The sequence below is a fragment of the Lepisosteus platostomus genome, chromosome 8 (genome assembly GCF_059453375.1).
Source record: "Lepisosteus platostomus isolate fLepPlt1 chromosome 8, fLepPlt1.hap1, whole genome shotgun sequence".
Lineage (NCBI taxonomy): Eukaryota > Metazoa > Chordata > Actinopteri > Semionotiformes > Lepisosteidae > Lepisosteus > Lepisosteus platostomus.
This window is the reverse complement of record NC_142618.1, coordinates 1916542-1933180: the sequence shown is the minus strand read 5'-3', so window position 1 is coordinate 1933180 and position 16639 is coordinate 1916542. Positions and strand designations below refer to the sequence as shown.

Here is a 16639-nt window from a genome sequence, read left to right as displayed (position 1 = left end):
AACTGTGTGAATTCGTGAGTTTGTAATAAACCGAAGTGGAGAGTCAGGGGTAGTTGATGGAGAAGCTGATGTCTAGAAATGGAAGAATAATGGAATATATGTTAACCGTATATTTGAGGGACGGGTGGAAGTTGGTGAAATGATGCAGAAAGTGCTCAAGCTGGTCGTTGGAGCATGTGGCGGCACCGACGCAGTCATCAATGTCAACGTCATCAATCGCTTGTAGAGGTCAGGGACATAGCCAGTGTAGGAAGCGAAGAAGCGTTCTTCTACCCAGCTTACAAAAATATTGGCATAGCTGGGTCCCATTCTGGTGCCCATGGCAACTCCACTCACCTGTTGGTAAAAAAGGTTGTTGAATGAGAATGCATTCAGTGTGAGGACCAATTCTGCAAGGCGTACCAGGGTGTGGGTAGGTAGATCAAGCACTGTGCGTTTGTCCAGCGTGTGCTTGAGGGCTGTAAGACCCTCATTATGGTGAATGACGGTGTACAGAGATGTGATATCATGGTAAAAAGCATTCGGGGCCCTGAAATTGGAAAAAATTAAAAAGTTGGAGCACGTGGTTGGTGTCCTTAATGTATGAGGGAAGACCTTCAACCAGTGGTCTCATTAGGCTGTCGAGTAAGGCCAAGATGTAAGTAGTCGGACAGTTGCATGCTGATACGATGGGGCGTCCAGTGGTGTCCAGTTTGTGGATTTGGGGGAGGAGGTAAAATTGAGATACCTGCTGATGTTCAATGATGAGCCAGTTCGCCTCCTGGGGGAGCTCCTTACTGCTGATAAGAAGGGAGATGGTGGATACCACTTCCTTTTGGTAGTCAGTGGTAGGGTCCTGGTGGAGAGGGAGGTAGGCAGAAGTGTCAGTTAGTTGTCTAGAGGCTTCAAAGATATATAGGTCCTTATGCCACACCACAACAGCGCCTCCTTTGTACGCTTCTTTGATGACGATGTCATCTCTGTTGCAGAGAGACTGGAGCGCCTGAATTTCTCCTTGGGTGAGGTTGGACCTGTTTTTACTGGGTATAGAGAGTGTTTTGGGAGCTTGATTGGTGCATTGGTTAAGGAAATAATCGACGTGGAAAATGACCAGAGGGGGAGTTCAACAGCTCTGTTTGGGATTAATGTTGTTAATGACATCAATAACCGGATTGTTGTCAGCTGCCTGTGAAAAGGAATCGACAGCAAAATGTGCTCTGAGACAGATCCTGTGGTAAAAGCGGTTAAGGTCGACATTGGTCTGGGGGATGTCTAGCTTCCTGGGAACTGGTACAAAACTGAGGCCTTTGCTGAGGAGGGATCGCTCATCCTGTGAAAGGGAAAGGTCAGAAGGTATGGTGACAACAAGGTTAGGATTGGTGAACGTGTTTGGGGTGTTGATGGTTTTCTTCTGTAGAAGATGACTGAGTTTTTTGTCCTTCTCTTTAGTGAGAAACTGGTAGAGTTTAGAATTGAGAGATCTAATGAGGTTAGTTATAAAGGGAAGATGATGTGGAGCTGTCAGCCGTAGAAATTCCATAGATTCTTTGATATTGTTGTCGGAAAGGATAATCTCTTTTTTGAGGGAGAAAATGTTAGAAAACTTCAGGTTCCATCGGGAATTTTAAATAGATGGGCAAAAACACGAAATTTAAAGGTATATTACCTTTGAGCAGTCTTTGTTTCAGTCACACGTGTGCAGGTGCCAGGAAGCGGAGCTTGCTGAGTAATTCTGGACCAGACCGCAGCGCATTCCTTGATCCGTAATCCTTGATCAAATTGTGAGAGTTATGTTCTTTGTCTTCTCCAGTGCCTTTAATACCATCCATCCACCATTACTGAGAGATAAGCTAAGGGTGGCACAGGTGGACACTCCCCTGGTGTCCTGGATTATAGACTATCTGACCTGCAGGCCAGAGTATGTATGGCTACAGAACTGTGTGTCCAAACAGGTTGTTAGTAGTACTGGGGCTCCTCTGAGGACTGTCCTTGCTCCATTCCTGTTCACTTTTTACACCTCTGACTTCCGGTACAACTCTACGGCATGTCATCTGCAGAAGTTTTTCGATGACTCTGCAATTGTGGGGTGTATTAGTGAGGGGAGGAAGGAGGAATATAGGAGCTTGATTACCAACTTTGAGGAGTAGTGTCAACTTAACCATCTCCAGCTAACCACCAGCAAGACTAAAGAAATGGTCATGGACTTTCGAAGGAATAAGTCTACTCTGAACCCTGTTTCCATCCAGGGTGAGGACATAGAGGGGGTTCAGTCCTACAAGTATTTAGGGGTACACCTGGATGATAAGCTGGAGTGGTCTGGTAACACCGACACCCTGTACAAGAAAGGTCAGAGCCGACTCTATTTTCCTTTAGTGTGTGTGGAACACTGCCACACATTTTTTTTTGAATCAGGGGTTGCAGCGGCCATCTTCTATGCTGTTGTGTGCTGGGGCAGCAGCATCATGACAAGAGATGCAAATGGGCTCAATAAACTTATCAAGAAGGCTGGGTCTGTGATGGGGATGAGCCTTGACTCCCTGGAGATGGTGGCTGAGAGGAGAATGCTGACCAAGCTCACAGCCATCATGAGCAACGCCTCTCATCCACTTCATGGGACTGTTATTGGGCAGTGGAGCACTTTTAGCAACAGACTGCTCCAGCTACGGTGTTTAAGGGAATGTTTCCCCAGGTCTTTCCTCCCGGCAGCTGCCAGGGTGTATAATGCTGCCCTAGGCTAGGACTGTTAGCCCTTCATTTGCTCGTCTATGGACAGCACGTTGCTCCATTGTACTTTTTTTTGGGACACTCAATCTGTATATACCTATGCACATTTTGCACATAATTCATTGTTTTTACAGTGACTATGAGCATATTTTGCACACACCTATGTATTTATTTTATATTTATTTTGTATTACTGTACGTATTTTCATTTTTAGTCTATTCTAATGTCTGTTTTTTGCTGGTCTTGGGCTAGACTGCTGTAACACATCAATTTCCCTTCGTGATCAATAAAGTCTTATCTATCTATCATATGTTTATAGAGGTGGTAGTGGTAGCATATTCCACTTTCTTTGTAAATAACTGCATTATCTTGTGGTTATTTTGGAAACATTTTGACATGATTCATTTAACTACATTTTTTATTACAATTGTTGCAATAGAAAACGAAAATCTTGTCCAAACAAGCTGATTACTTGTTTACTGGCCAATTTACCAGTTGTACTTTTAAGAAATAAAAACACTTTCTGTAATATTTAAATAAATAAGATGTATGTAGTATTTCTTATATTTATCAGTTTTATATCACAATATTTATATGTAAATACAAAAATAAAATTTGAGTAGGTAACAGCATCAGCATGCGTAGGCTGCAAAGGAACAGGTAAAGATTTATTTCATGCTGTAAGGAAAAAGAAAAACAACTTTTCAGTTGTGGAGCCTTCTTAAAGTGTGAATGAGCAAACTGACATTGGCAAAAGAAAATAGTTTCCCCATAGTTTCTGATGAATTTCTACTATGGGGGTTAAGAAACCGTTTTTTCGGACGAACGCATCACTCAGTTTGATCATGGCTGTCTGCGATGAAATGATAAACTATGGAGAAATCTTTAATCTTCACAGATTCTCTGAAGTGGTCTTCTAGTCTCCTTCCGGTTTCCCCAACGTAGATACCTGGGCATTTCCTGCAAGAGATACAGTTTGGGATAAAATGAGCTGTACAGGAGATAGCTGTGCTATCTGTGCTTTGCAACCTACGCATGCTGACGCAGCTACCCACCTGAACTAAAAACGTGTTTGCATCTCCCTTTAAGACTAGGGAGCACATAATAATCTACTACACTGTTCTAGGTTACCCATTTTCAACTGCCTTTCCCATAAAAACAACAACAATAGTAATGCCTAAAACTAACTGGCTACACAAAAATAAACTAACCTAGAATAAATAAATATCTTCTAACAAATATTTTCCCAGCTCCCCAATTAACATCCCTAAAAACATATAAAACATACACCACTGCTAGACAACTAACAAGATCCTAAAATTCTCGACAGACATGATCCAACAGCTAACCTCCAATAAGGCAAAAACAAGGCGCTATAGCTCAAGAACAAAATAATACTTTTAAGAACCCAAAAACAATGAATAAATGCAGGTGTTTTCTTCGTTTGTGCTGTTGTAGTGGGGCCAAATTCACAGCTAATTCCAAACTGAATTGAATTTGATCTTGTCTTGTGAAAGCCAAAAATTCGAACTTTTGTTAGCATATTTACTAAAGTTATCTGGCTGAGTAATTTCACTTTGTTAAATAGTTCCCTGGTGCTCATTGAATCTTTACATCCTCAGTATAATCAGGACAAAAAACTAGCTGGACACTGTGATCTCATATGCAGACATGAAATACAGAAGGGTTAATAACTTCTGTTTTAAAAGATTTCAGATTTATTTTAAACAAATTTGTTTTAGAATTTGTATCTTATTTTAACTGTTAATACAATGATGAATATAATTGTGATTCTACTGTTTACTGCCTAATATACATGTGTGTTGTTGGTTGAGTGTACACTATTATTCACAGGTTTAGCTGTGCTGTGTTGATATTAATGGTTTCATAATAATTCAGTCAGGTTTATTACATCATCATCTCTCAATAGCATTTCTGTTGGCCACATGAATCAAAAACTACAATTCATACACATGAATCACATGAAGTTACATCCACAGATATGCTGAAACAATAATGTACAAGTCAATGAACTGTAGTATGATCAGTATACTGTACAGTATACTGTGTATATAGGAAATACAGTATAATACCATATGATTTTAAAGTCACTATAGTACAGTATTTGTGAAATATGTTTAATAATTTCATAATCAAAATCTAACAAGTATATATGTTTCCTAATTACTTGTTGCAGAAATTAGCATTAAGACAAAATATACAGTAGATTATTTTAATGTGGATGTAAACCTAAAAAAAGAATATGATGTTCACAACAATATATAATAAACTATTTTACATATTTTAATGTTAATATTAATTTAATATTTAACATACTATAATATACAGTAAAAAAAATAAATCTCAAAACACTAAAACAAATTAAATTGGCAGTTTTACAAAGTAGGGCAGTCCTACATCACTGCATCAGATACATCAGATTACTAAAAAAATAAATAAAAAGGTTGTTGGGTATCACAGCACATTGTAAAGCAGCATTTATAACACATTATGGTCATTATTCATTGCAAATTTTGAATGGCTGGATCTGTATTATTAGAAAGCATTGCCTTAATTAGAATAAATATTGAACTGCTACTATAATATGCTTTGTAATTAAGTAATCCTTTTAGAATATCCAGAAGTTAAATATTTTCAATTAAGGTCCACACAAAAGTAGGTCTGAAATTGCAAAGGTACAATGGCTCTTTATTATACTATATAGAGTATTATATTGTTAATGTTATGAGAGAAAAGGAGATACAGACTATTTAAGAACTCCACAGGCATGTTTAATTAAATATTAAATATTGTTTTGTACCCCCAGGAAAGATTATGTTCCAATTGACAGTGTATTGAAAAATAATGACTTTGAAACTGCCATTTTATTATTGAGTAAGTAAGGTATCTGTCACAGGCTCTACCCTCAAACAGGGCATCGCCAAGGGTCTGCATGCACACAAACAAGAGAAGTGAAATCAAATTACACTGTCTGAATTTTCAGACCGACCACAAAATAACATGCCAGACACCACTAAGCACATATAAGTCCTTTATATACCAAGCACAAGCCCCTATACACCTATTTGAGAATGTAAATTTTGAAATCTGTTTTCAGTTGACCAATGACTACATCATCCGTAACGTGGCTATTTATGAGTAACTGGAGGTTGCATAACAGGCTCTTGTGGTCAGTCTGCAGTAACAGCTGCTTCTTATTAAACCAGCCTGCCACAATATTGTTATCTCATTAAAATCCATCCATCCATTTTCTAACTACTTTATCCAGTACAGGGTCAAAGGGGATGCCAGAGCCTAACCCGTCAAGCAACCGGTCTGTCATCAGGCACACACAGACACACTCACACATATTCATCCATTTTCTGATTGCTTTACTGTTCAACAGTTCATTGCAGGGCACACACAGACAAGGACACACTCACACCAAGACCTCTGCAACTTACCGAGGATCAAGTAGCAAGAGAGCAGACATGGTAGAACAGTTCTTCACCCTGCAAGCAAACCACATTTCACACCAAACTGTGAGAGTGATAAATATGATGTTTTTGTAATGCATTATTCATTCAATATTAAAATATGGTTATTAGAAAAAGTAACAAAGGCCACCAAACATAATTGCAATAGATGTTTCTTGGAATAATAGATTGAGAGATTATCATATCTGAAATCACTCTTGCAGTTTAAAGAGCCATTCTATGTACTTGTACTATGATTCATTATTCTTCAGAAATCTTTACTGTTTATTTTGCATAGAATTAGAATTGCAAAATCTAAATGAGGCACATTACAGCAAAATACCACACTTAAACTAGAAGTGTACAATATATGACATGCATAGTGGAGAAAGAATAACAAGAGATTTTACTGAAACAAACAGGACTGTAAAGAACAGATGTATCCACTTTAAAATATGCACTTAATTTCATGACATGATAAGAGCTCCAAGGCAAATCTTCCCAGTATCCAGGTAGATTATACAGGCCAGCAAAAAACAACTGTTCATTGTTTTTCCCTTAATATAATGTTTCTTTTTATAGGAACAAGTAATAGGTTTATTCCATGCTGAAAAGAGAAGAAAGAAAACAACGTTTCGGCCTTGGAGCCTTCTTCATGTGTGAGGAACTTTGGTAAATTGCAGAGGTTTTTTTAATAGTCCTATTATACCCTATTGCAACTCTGTAATGCATTTCATTAAGGTGCTCATTTGGATTATGTACATTTATTCATTGTTTAGTAAAGAAACATAAGAGTTTACACAGAGAAGTTTATTTTAAATGTTAAAATATTACATCTATAAATGATAGTTATTTCAGAAAAAATATATTGCATATACAGTGTAGGTAAATGCCCATTTTAAAATAAATTTAAAGCTGAGTTATGTGTATGGTTGATGATTTTACCAGTGAATTTAATGTTAAAACAAAATCTAATAATTACATTAAATGTTCTATCAATCTAATCAATAAAAATAAACCTCTTACTCATCGTTACATGTTTCCTCAAATCAAATAGAGAATTAATAAACTGCAGCAATAAGACCGCTGAGAGCTCAGTGAGAATTATGGTTTTTGACTTCCCAAGCACCGTCAATTCTATTAGGCCCCATCTACTTGGAAGGAAATATAAAGAATTTATGCCCCCCCTTGCTTAAATGGATATTGGACTACCTGCAGAAAAGACTACAATCAGTGAAACTTAAGGATTTAGTCTCTGATGTGTTTCACTGTAGTACACCTTATGTACCAGTGATTTCAAATATAACCCTTCCTTTCATCTTCCAAAATTTTCTAATGATTCAGAGTGTGGAGGAGGAGGTGTTGCGTTTCTTTTTTCCATCAGTATATATTTTATTTTAGATAAAGAATTTGTTATTGAATTAAATGGCTGTATATAACTACCTGTTTATAAAATGGACTTTTTTGTCCCAAAGGAAACACAAATCTGCATGTGATTTAATTTTATACACTCTTAATTTTGAAGAAAGATATAAGATGTGAAAAAGGGGTTAACTGATTTCTTTCTGCACAAAGACTTCTTGTAACACAGGACGTTCCATGCTTAGGCACCTTTGAGTTATGGCAGGGATGGGAGTTAATTGATATGAAATTCCAAGTGCAAGATAAATACCCCCCTAACTAAGGAAAGATTAAACCGACCATTAAAAGTCTTCAAGGTCTTAGGAATGTCCAAACATAGGTGCCCCCCCCACATTACTATGGTAATAATCTGCATCAGAAGCAGGTGAGATTTGCTATATAAACTGAAAGTTTTGTACCTATATTTCGAACAATACTTTGGTCTTATTATTCCGTGCATGCAATAAACTCAGTTACTTAAAAGTCATCTCAGGTTCCAGAACTAATTTGTCTGTTACTACAATTTCTTTGAGGGAATTTTTGATTTGAGATATGCAAACATTTCCTCAATATTACTGTGTTATAAGTAATTTCCTAAATGAAGTTTATTTCCTTGATACTGTAACGCTACGGGGTTCACGTGGGCTCCCTCGCCGCTGCCACATCAGGTCGGCCATCCCACTGTCGGGGACTCAAACCCGGGCCTCCGGCGTCACTCAACAGGGACCCAGCCAGTTGAGCTAAAGAGAGATCTCCCAACTGCCCAGCGGCTGCGGCCCCTGCTATTCACAGGGAAGGGCGGTGACATCACCGCTCTGGTAAGCCAGCTCAGCTCTCGCAAGCAATGGAGGCCTTATGCGTTACAATACTTATTTTTTGGGGTGATTGTATGACACAAAATGTGTTGATCACTTCTGACTAGCCTTTTTGAATTAGTACCATTAGGACATACTGGCAACTCTCTTCTCAAAAATGAGATAATGACAATGGCCCAAGTTCATCTTCCACTCATTCAGCTGGTGCTTAGGCGATGTCAGATTTCTTTGGAATAGTGTAAAACAAACAAATAACATGAGTGTAAACAGTATTTACAGTACAAAGAAAGACATCCTGGAATTATATACCCATTGCTGTGAAGTTAAAAAAAGTTAATTTATGTTACAATATACTTAATTGAGATATAATTAGTTCCATTTTATTATTAGTTTGAACAAAAATACAAAGATTTACTTCTAAGAGAGTGGCAAGACTTTTAACATTGGTTTTTACAAAATAGTAATAATCTTGGTTTATCATTAACAAGGATTTGACAACCATTAAAAGGGGACATTGTGTTGAATAATGTTTTATGATACATAAATAATTTGCTGGATACTGTAAACCTGAGCATGTGGTTCATAGTTTTACTAATTGTGTAGTTTTATAAACTTTTCAAAGTACAAAGAAAATATCCAGATCTCCCTCTATGATATGAAATACACTGTTGTATATGTTTTTGATAACAGAATAATTCTAGTTTCTAAAATAAGATTTAATTACTGTATAATCATAATTCTGCCTGAAAGGTTATTTAAATGCTCATTATACTGTACTTGTGATGAATTTAGAAAAACTATAATTATTTTTATTATTTGTTGGAGACGTTATTCATCTCAGTTTTTTTCTTTTACATGTAGAGTGTTCCTTGGAAAAAACATTATATAAACTCAATGAGGATTTAGAAGTTTAAAAGTTTAATGAAGGCAGATACTGTAACTTAGGGCTCAAGTGATTAAAATCTCCATTCAGGTACATGATGAGGTCTACAATCTGGAGGCTGTGTTCGATACTGACTGTAGGCAGGATCCCTTAATTGTGGAATATAGTTTTCTGCGTGTTGCCAGAGTTAGTCAGGCAGGAGTCAGGGTGAAGCTCCTTCAATTTTTTATGCTCCAGTGACCTCTACAGCTCATCAAGTGTGAGTACACTAACCACCTGACACGTAAGCTCGGTATTTTACATTATCTTCTCTCTAATGCTGGTTCAGTCTTGCAAGTGGTGTTTAAGACAGCATAACTTTACACCTTTCTATAATGAAGTATGTATATGTGTACATTTAATCCAATATTTCATTAAAAAAAGTCTCAGGCTGAGTCTACCTACATGCTCTGTTGTTCTTTGTAAAAAGGTTGGAGAGGTCTCAAAAAAAGAGCAGCACGGTGGTGCAGTGGATAGCATTGCTGAATAGCTCTGGAGCCGTGGGTTCAAGTCTGGACCTGGGGTGCTGTCTGTTTCGAGATTGTATATTCTCCTTGTGTTTGGTAACTGGTAACTGGTTGGTTAATTGGCTTCTCAGAAAATTGGCCCTGATATGACTATGTGTCTGTGCCAATGTGTGCCCTACAGTGGACTGGATGCCATCCAGTTTCTTCAGGAGAACCCTGAAGGTTGTACCCTGCCTTGTGCCCATTGCTTTCCAGAATAAGCTCCGCATCCTCCTGCAACCCTGTATTGGATAAAGTAATTAAAACTGAATGGATGGATATCTCAAAAAACATTTGTAAAATCATATTTTTAAAATAGTTTTGCAAGAAACTATTACATGGTTTTTCTGTATCTGAGCATGAAAGACCTAGTATTTTACACCTAAAACATACTGTACATTGATCTTCATTAAAGTCCTAATACAAGATGAAAAGACTGATTAAATGTGTGACACAAATAAACAAGATATATTTGGATTCATAATTAACAAAAAAGACCCAATGGCAAATATCATCATGTGTGTAAGTATGTGAATTCTTAGATTCTGGTGGCACTTCCTTCTACAACAATGACTGTTACAGTATTCAACCTACAGGTATATTAGGTGGCTCAAGCTGCCTAAGAGCATTAAAAACTTATGAGAACTTTAGGAGTGCAATACAGGAGTCTGTATTCATCAGAACAGCAGTAAAGCAATAGTTTGTTATTCTGAAACCAACCAGCAACTAACCCACGAGACTCTAAATATACAAAATCACACCTGAATGTGATAAGAATGAGAATGTGTTTTCTGAGCCAATTATTGCATAATGAACTCACCCAAGGACAGCATGGTGTTGCAGTCGTTACCATTACTGACTCACAGTGCTGGGGCCCTGGGTTCAATTCCTTGGGTGACATCTGCGTGGCGTACTGTATATTCTCCCCTTGTTCACATGGTCTTCTAGGTGCTCCAATTTCCTCCCATACACGACATGCTGGTAGGTTAATTGCGTGCATTATTGTGTCTGTGTGTCCTGCCCATGACCCACTTTTGGCTAAATCTCACCTGAAGGATGCATGGCCTGAAACTCTCCTTAGAATTTTCTTGCTGATCATTTTTGCAATTATGTCAAGCTGTCTGGGTCACAAGACAGCAAAGCGGCCTCAAACCATATGATGCCAACCGCCATTTCTGAGTTGTAAGGCAGTGTTTGATTTTAACTGAAAAACAAAAGTTCTGCATAGTGGCCAACAAGTTCAATTATTGACTCATAATTACTGCAAGACTATTCTTGCAGTAGTCTTGTGGATTATCCAGTTGCTCTTTGGCAAACTTGAGATGTGCAGCAATATGTGTTTTACAGAGCTATTTTTTTCCTGGCCATTTTACTATGAAAACATTTGCCATTCAATGTTTTCCAGCAGTGGCAGAGATCTGCAGGTCCTTAGATGTTCCTCTGGAGTTTTTGACATCCAGGTTGATCTATCTTATTTTCCTCAGGATAGTCTTGGGAGGATCACAAGTCTTGGGTGGAGACACTTTGGCCTAGAATGTTTTCCATTTGTACACATCTGACACCGGATAGATGGAGCCCCAGATGTGTACATAAATGGCATAAATTACTATTTTTCTGGTTCTCTGAAATCTCTTATGATCGTGACATGATGTGTTTCCCATAAACAGTATGCTGAAGACCAAACTCACAGTTTCTGAGCATTATATAGTGTAGGACAAGAATGGCTAATTTTAGGCCTTATTTACTGGTTATACAATTATTCAACCACCTGATTCCCAATTTACATTTTGTACAGAAAGTAAACTAGGAGTCTGCTTGTTACTTTTCTACTTCAAATAGCTTTTATTTTTTAACATTTTTAAAAAGGAAATACAAACTTTTTTGCTTATTTAAGAAAATATATTTTTTATTAAATAAGGGTATCATGCTATCAGGGATTTTTAAACATTTTTTGACATTTTAACTTGTAACACAATAGAAGTGGCAACTGCAAAATCATCAGTGAGCATATTTATAAGTCATTAGTCATCTGAATAGACTATACAAAGTTAATTTCTGCCAATTCATGTTGTTTATAAACCCATATATACAGTACAGTACATGTGTGACAATCTATGTATGGATATAAACCCCAGTGCCATTCAGCTGCAAATAATGACACAGCACATTAATGTACAATGGAGTGACTGACCTAGTAACCACTTGAGGGATAGCATCATTATATCGAAATGACAGCTGTCATCTTTGCTTAAGAAAGAATCCCGATCATACTGTAAATCACCTGGATTATTTTGAATTCTGTTATCTTATAATTCTCTGTTATAAAAAAATATAATTTTGACAAAAGCAATGACTGGCAGGTTTAAAAACTCATGATTATACAATTACATTCATTGTGTTTTTATCAAATATCCTCCTACAAATTATCAACTAAAAAACTGTAGAAGTTTTGTGAATTTACTGGAACAATTTACTGGAACAATTTACTGGAACAATTTATTAATTGTAACAGTAGATTGATGATGATGTTATACGGTCAGTCGGATCCGACTCTCGGCGATTCTATAGGCCATGCTTTCCGGTCTTGGACTTTCTCTTTCAGCTGTTCTATGCCTAAGCCAGTGTCCGTTTTGATGGCGTCGAGCCACCGTGTTCTTTGGCGACCTCATCTTCTTGTTCCACTGACCATCCCAAGCATCATTGCTTTCTCCAATTAATCTGATCACATCACGTGACCAAAATAAGTGAGCCGGAGTCTGGTGATCTTTCCCTCAAGCGAAATTTCTGGCTTGATGCACTCCAGAACCTCTTATTGGTGACCCTTGCTGTCCATGGTATCCGTAACAGTCTTCTCCAGCACCATAGCTCGAAAGCATCCATCCTCTTTCGGTCAGCTTTTTTCAGGGTCCAGCTTTCACACCCATACATTGATATGGGGAACACAATAGCATGGACCATTTTGCATTTGGTTGTGAGGCTGATGTCTTTGCCCTTCCAGATTTGCCCTAACGCAATTTGTCGCCTGATTTCAGGGCCGCAGTCTCCAGTTCGGTCGATCATGGATCCCAGGAAGCAGAAAACCTTGACGCATTCGATCTCTTCATTATTGATGGTTATTTTGACTGCTCCATTTCCAGCTGTTGTCATGATCTTCGTCTTTTTGATGTTGAGGTGGAAACCCATCTTTTCACTTTGAGGTATTTCAGGCCATCTTCCGGTTCCGCCAGTAATGTTGTATCATCAGCATAGTGGAGATTATTAATATTTCTGCATCCAATCTTCACACCGATTTCCGATTCTTCCAGGTCTAATTTCCTCATGATCATTCCTGCGTAAAGATTGAAAAGAAAAGGAGACAGAATACAGCCTTGTAGCACACCTTTCTCAATTTTGAACCATTCGGTGTCTCCATGTTGTGTTCGAACAGTTGCTTCTTGATCTTTATAAAAGGATCTTATCAGCTGAATCAAGTGTGCTGGCACTCCCAGTTCTTGCAGGGCCTTCCATATCTTATCGTGTTCGATGCAGTCGAATGTCTTACTGTAGTCGATGAAGCAAATGTAGATGTTTTTCTGATGTTCATGACATTTCTCCAAAATCCAGATTTGTGATATGGTCACAGGTACCACGACCTCGTTTGAACCCAGCTTGCGAGTCAGGTAGTTCTGCTACAATGATTGGGCGCAGACGCTGCTGTATGATCTTCAGAAGGACTTTGCTCGCATGAGGAATCAGGGCTATTGTACGGTAGTTGCAACAGTCCCGTGCGTCACCTTTCTTAGGCAGTGGGATGAATACTGATCTCTTCCAATCCTTTGGCCACCTGCTGGATTCCCAGATCTTCTGGCAGATCACTTTGATAGCCACTGGTGGAACAGGCCTCAACATTTCTGCTGGGATGCAGTCAATACCAGGTGCCTTGTTGTTTGGTAACTGCTTCAGCACCCATACGACTTCCTCATCCAGGATAGCTGGCTCCATTTCCACTGGGTCGTCGTGGGGTGGCTCAGGGTCACTAGTGCTTGCTTACAACTCTTCTGTGTATTCTCTCCATCTGCTTCTGATGCATTGCTGGCCAGTCAGGACCTTCCCGTTCTTGTCTTTGATTTCTCCTTTGCGGGCAGTGAAAGAAGTTCAAACTTTCTTGACCTGCGCAAAGAGATTTCTGGTGTGACCTTTTTTGACAGTCCTCCTCCATTTGCTTGCATCGCTGATCCCAGTATGCTTCTTTGTCCTTCCTTGCTGCCTTTTGAAATTCCGCAAACAGTAGATTACGAGGAGATTATTTTATGGCCGTAAGAGGCTCAATCATCAAAACAATCAGCAACGCATGCACACAGATTCAAAAACTCTGAATATTTTTATTAATACATGAAACTGTGCATATAAAAATGAATCAGTCTGCCTGGATACAGATGGTAGATCTTACAGTGAGGATTACCAATATATTGTACAATCTCACAAGAGGTACAAAACATAAAGAGATACAGAGAACAGAGAATATGTTTCAACTTGTGTTGAGATACAATTGAATTCTCGATTGGCAATGTAGAATATTGAATTTACTTATCCAGTTATGGATTTATATCTCCCCCGCGGACAGCAAAGGATCAGCCAACAGACTCTGTCGAGGGGGTATCCAATCTGTCCTTCCTTGGCTCCTGGCCAACCAGTCCTGGTGCAGCCATAGATAAAGAGTGTCTGTTTGTCAGCTGCGCTGGACCAGGGTTGACTCTCTAGGCTAGTTAGCCTTGAGCTGAACTAAAAATTCACTGTGCACAGAAAGTGACTGCAGGTCCAAGCAAGTCACTCTTTATGCCTGGAGCAAACCATTTTTTTGCTCCACCCAAGTGGCTACTTCTGAATAAAATTATTCTGATATCGGCAGTCTAATGGTATGTCGCTCTGTTGATCAGGCGGACGTTCACAGTGTCGCTAGTGATACAGGAAGTCTTGCTGCAGTTTGATGTATGTGCTTCCCCCTGGCTCATCTCTTAGAATGAACAAATTCAGCACTGACAGTTACGTGGTTGAGTTTGAGTTGAGTGCAAGAGAGAACAGAGGAGAACATTCTGAGGCCTGTGCATGCCTTTTTAACTAGAGAAAATACAACTGCTGATTTGTCGAGAGTTTGGCAAGCATTCGGGACCCATGTTCCCTGCAGGTTCCTGATTGGTTGGTCACTTCTAGGGATGAGTAACAATAAACTCTGACCCTAGGACTGTAATCCAGATGTTCGTAAGAATCTCAGAGACAGATAGGTGCCAGGAATGGCCATTGATCATGATAGTTGGGCTGCATCCCCATTCTGGGATAGTTCCTTTTCAGTGAGAAAAAACTTTAAACCAGAAACCACATGGAATGGCCTCTGTGTGTCCTGCACCACAGAGGTGAGATAGAGGGGCCTCTCTGGAAGAGGCACAGCAACACTTAATTCTGTCTTGAAACTAATGATGAAATGAAAAAAGAAAAGGGAAATAGGGATCTGTCACAACTATCGTAAAATTATAAGATCAAAGTCTTCCCAAATATTGTATAAATGAATATATATTCTCAAAGAGTGTAGAAGGTATAATCCAATAATCGTTTCAATTTTCTGTCCCTGGAAATCCATCTTCCTATCTAACCATTAAGAGATAATTAATAATAATAATAATTAATAATTGCTTACACTTATATAGCGTTTTTCTGGACACTCCACTCAAAGCGCTTTACAGGTAATGGGGACTCCCCTCCACTACCACCAATGGGCAGCATCCACCTGGATGATGCGACGGCAGCCATAGTGCGCCAGAACGCTCACCACACATCAGCTATCAGTGGGGAGGAGAGCAGAGTGATGTAGCCAATTCATAGAGGGGGATTATTAGGAGGCCATGATTGGTAAGGGCCAATGGAAAATTTGGCCAGGATGCCAGGGTAACAACCCTACTCTTTTTGAGAAACGCCCTGGGATTTTTAATGACCACAGAGAGTCAGGACCTCAGTTTTACGTCTCATCTGAAGGAAGGTGCCTGTTTTACAGTATAGTGTCCCCGTCACTATACTGGGGCATTAGGACCCACATGGACCACAGGGTGAGCACTCCCTGCTGGCCCCACAAACACCTCTTCAAGCAGCAACCTTAGTTTTTCCCAGGAGGTCTCCCATCCAGGTACTGACCAGGCTCACACCTGTTTAGCTTCAGTGGGTTGCCAGTTGTGAGTTGCAGGGTGATATGGCCGCTGGCATATGTATCATCTGCATTGTGTACAAATAACATTCTCCTTGAAGATGCAAATTGAAATAGTCATAAATGTTATGCATCACAAATGTGCTACAATATTATCTACATTTAATTAACAATGGCCATCTTTGTCAATACAGAATTGATTATTACAAATTAATAGTTTTCTTCAACACATATAAAGACAAGACTCGCAACTTGTAACTTTAGATACATTTGTTTTATTTTTACTGTTCCATATTATAAGTTATAACAAGACATGCACAATGACAAGAATGAAATGCTAATACATATAAAATTGTCAGAAACTGGATAACTCTTAAACACCACATAAAGCTTATGGAATATTTTTAGGCAACTGTGATGTCACAGAAATCAGAACCTGGGGATAATGCACAGTAGTACATAAAAAAGTCACATTTCAATACAGTACCTGTTCTCAAATACTAAAATATTCTACATCAGAGCATAATATGTGCATTAATAAATAATTCCTTGAAATTCTACTTTTGAATAAAGTATTGTGTCAGAAAAACTTTTTAAACAAATTTCTGTATTGGCATCAGCTACACTCACCTATTCGTATCAAA

At 38.6% G+C, this 16639-nt stretch overlaps 1 pseudogene; it reads right to left on the bottom strand.

The window, feature by feature from the left end:
• Positions 1-505: 505 nt before the first annotated feature.
• Positions 506-12970, bottom strand: LOC148655485 (uncharacterized; annotated as a pseudogene).
• Between the last annotated feature and the right edge of the window lie 3669 nt (positions 12971-16639).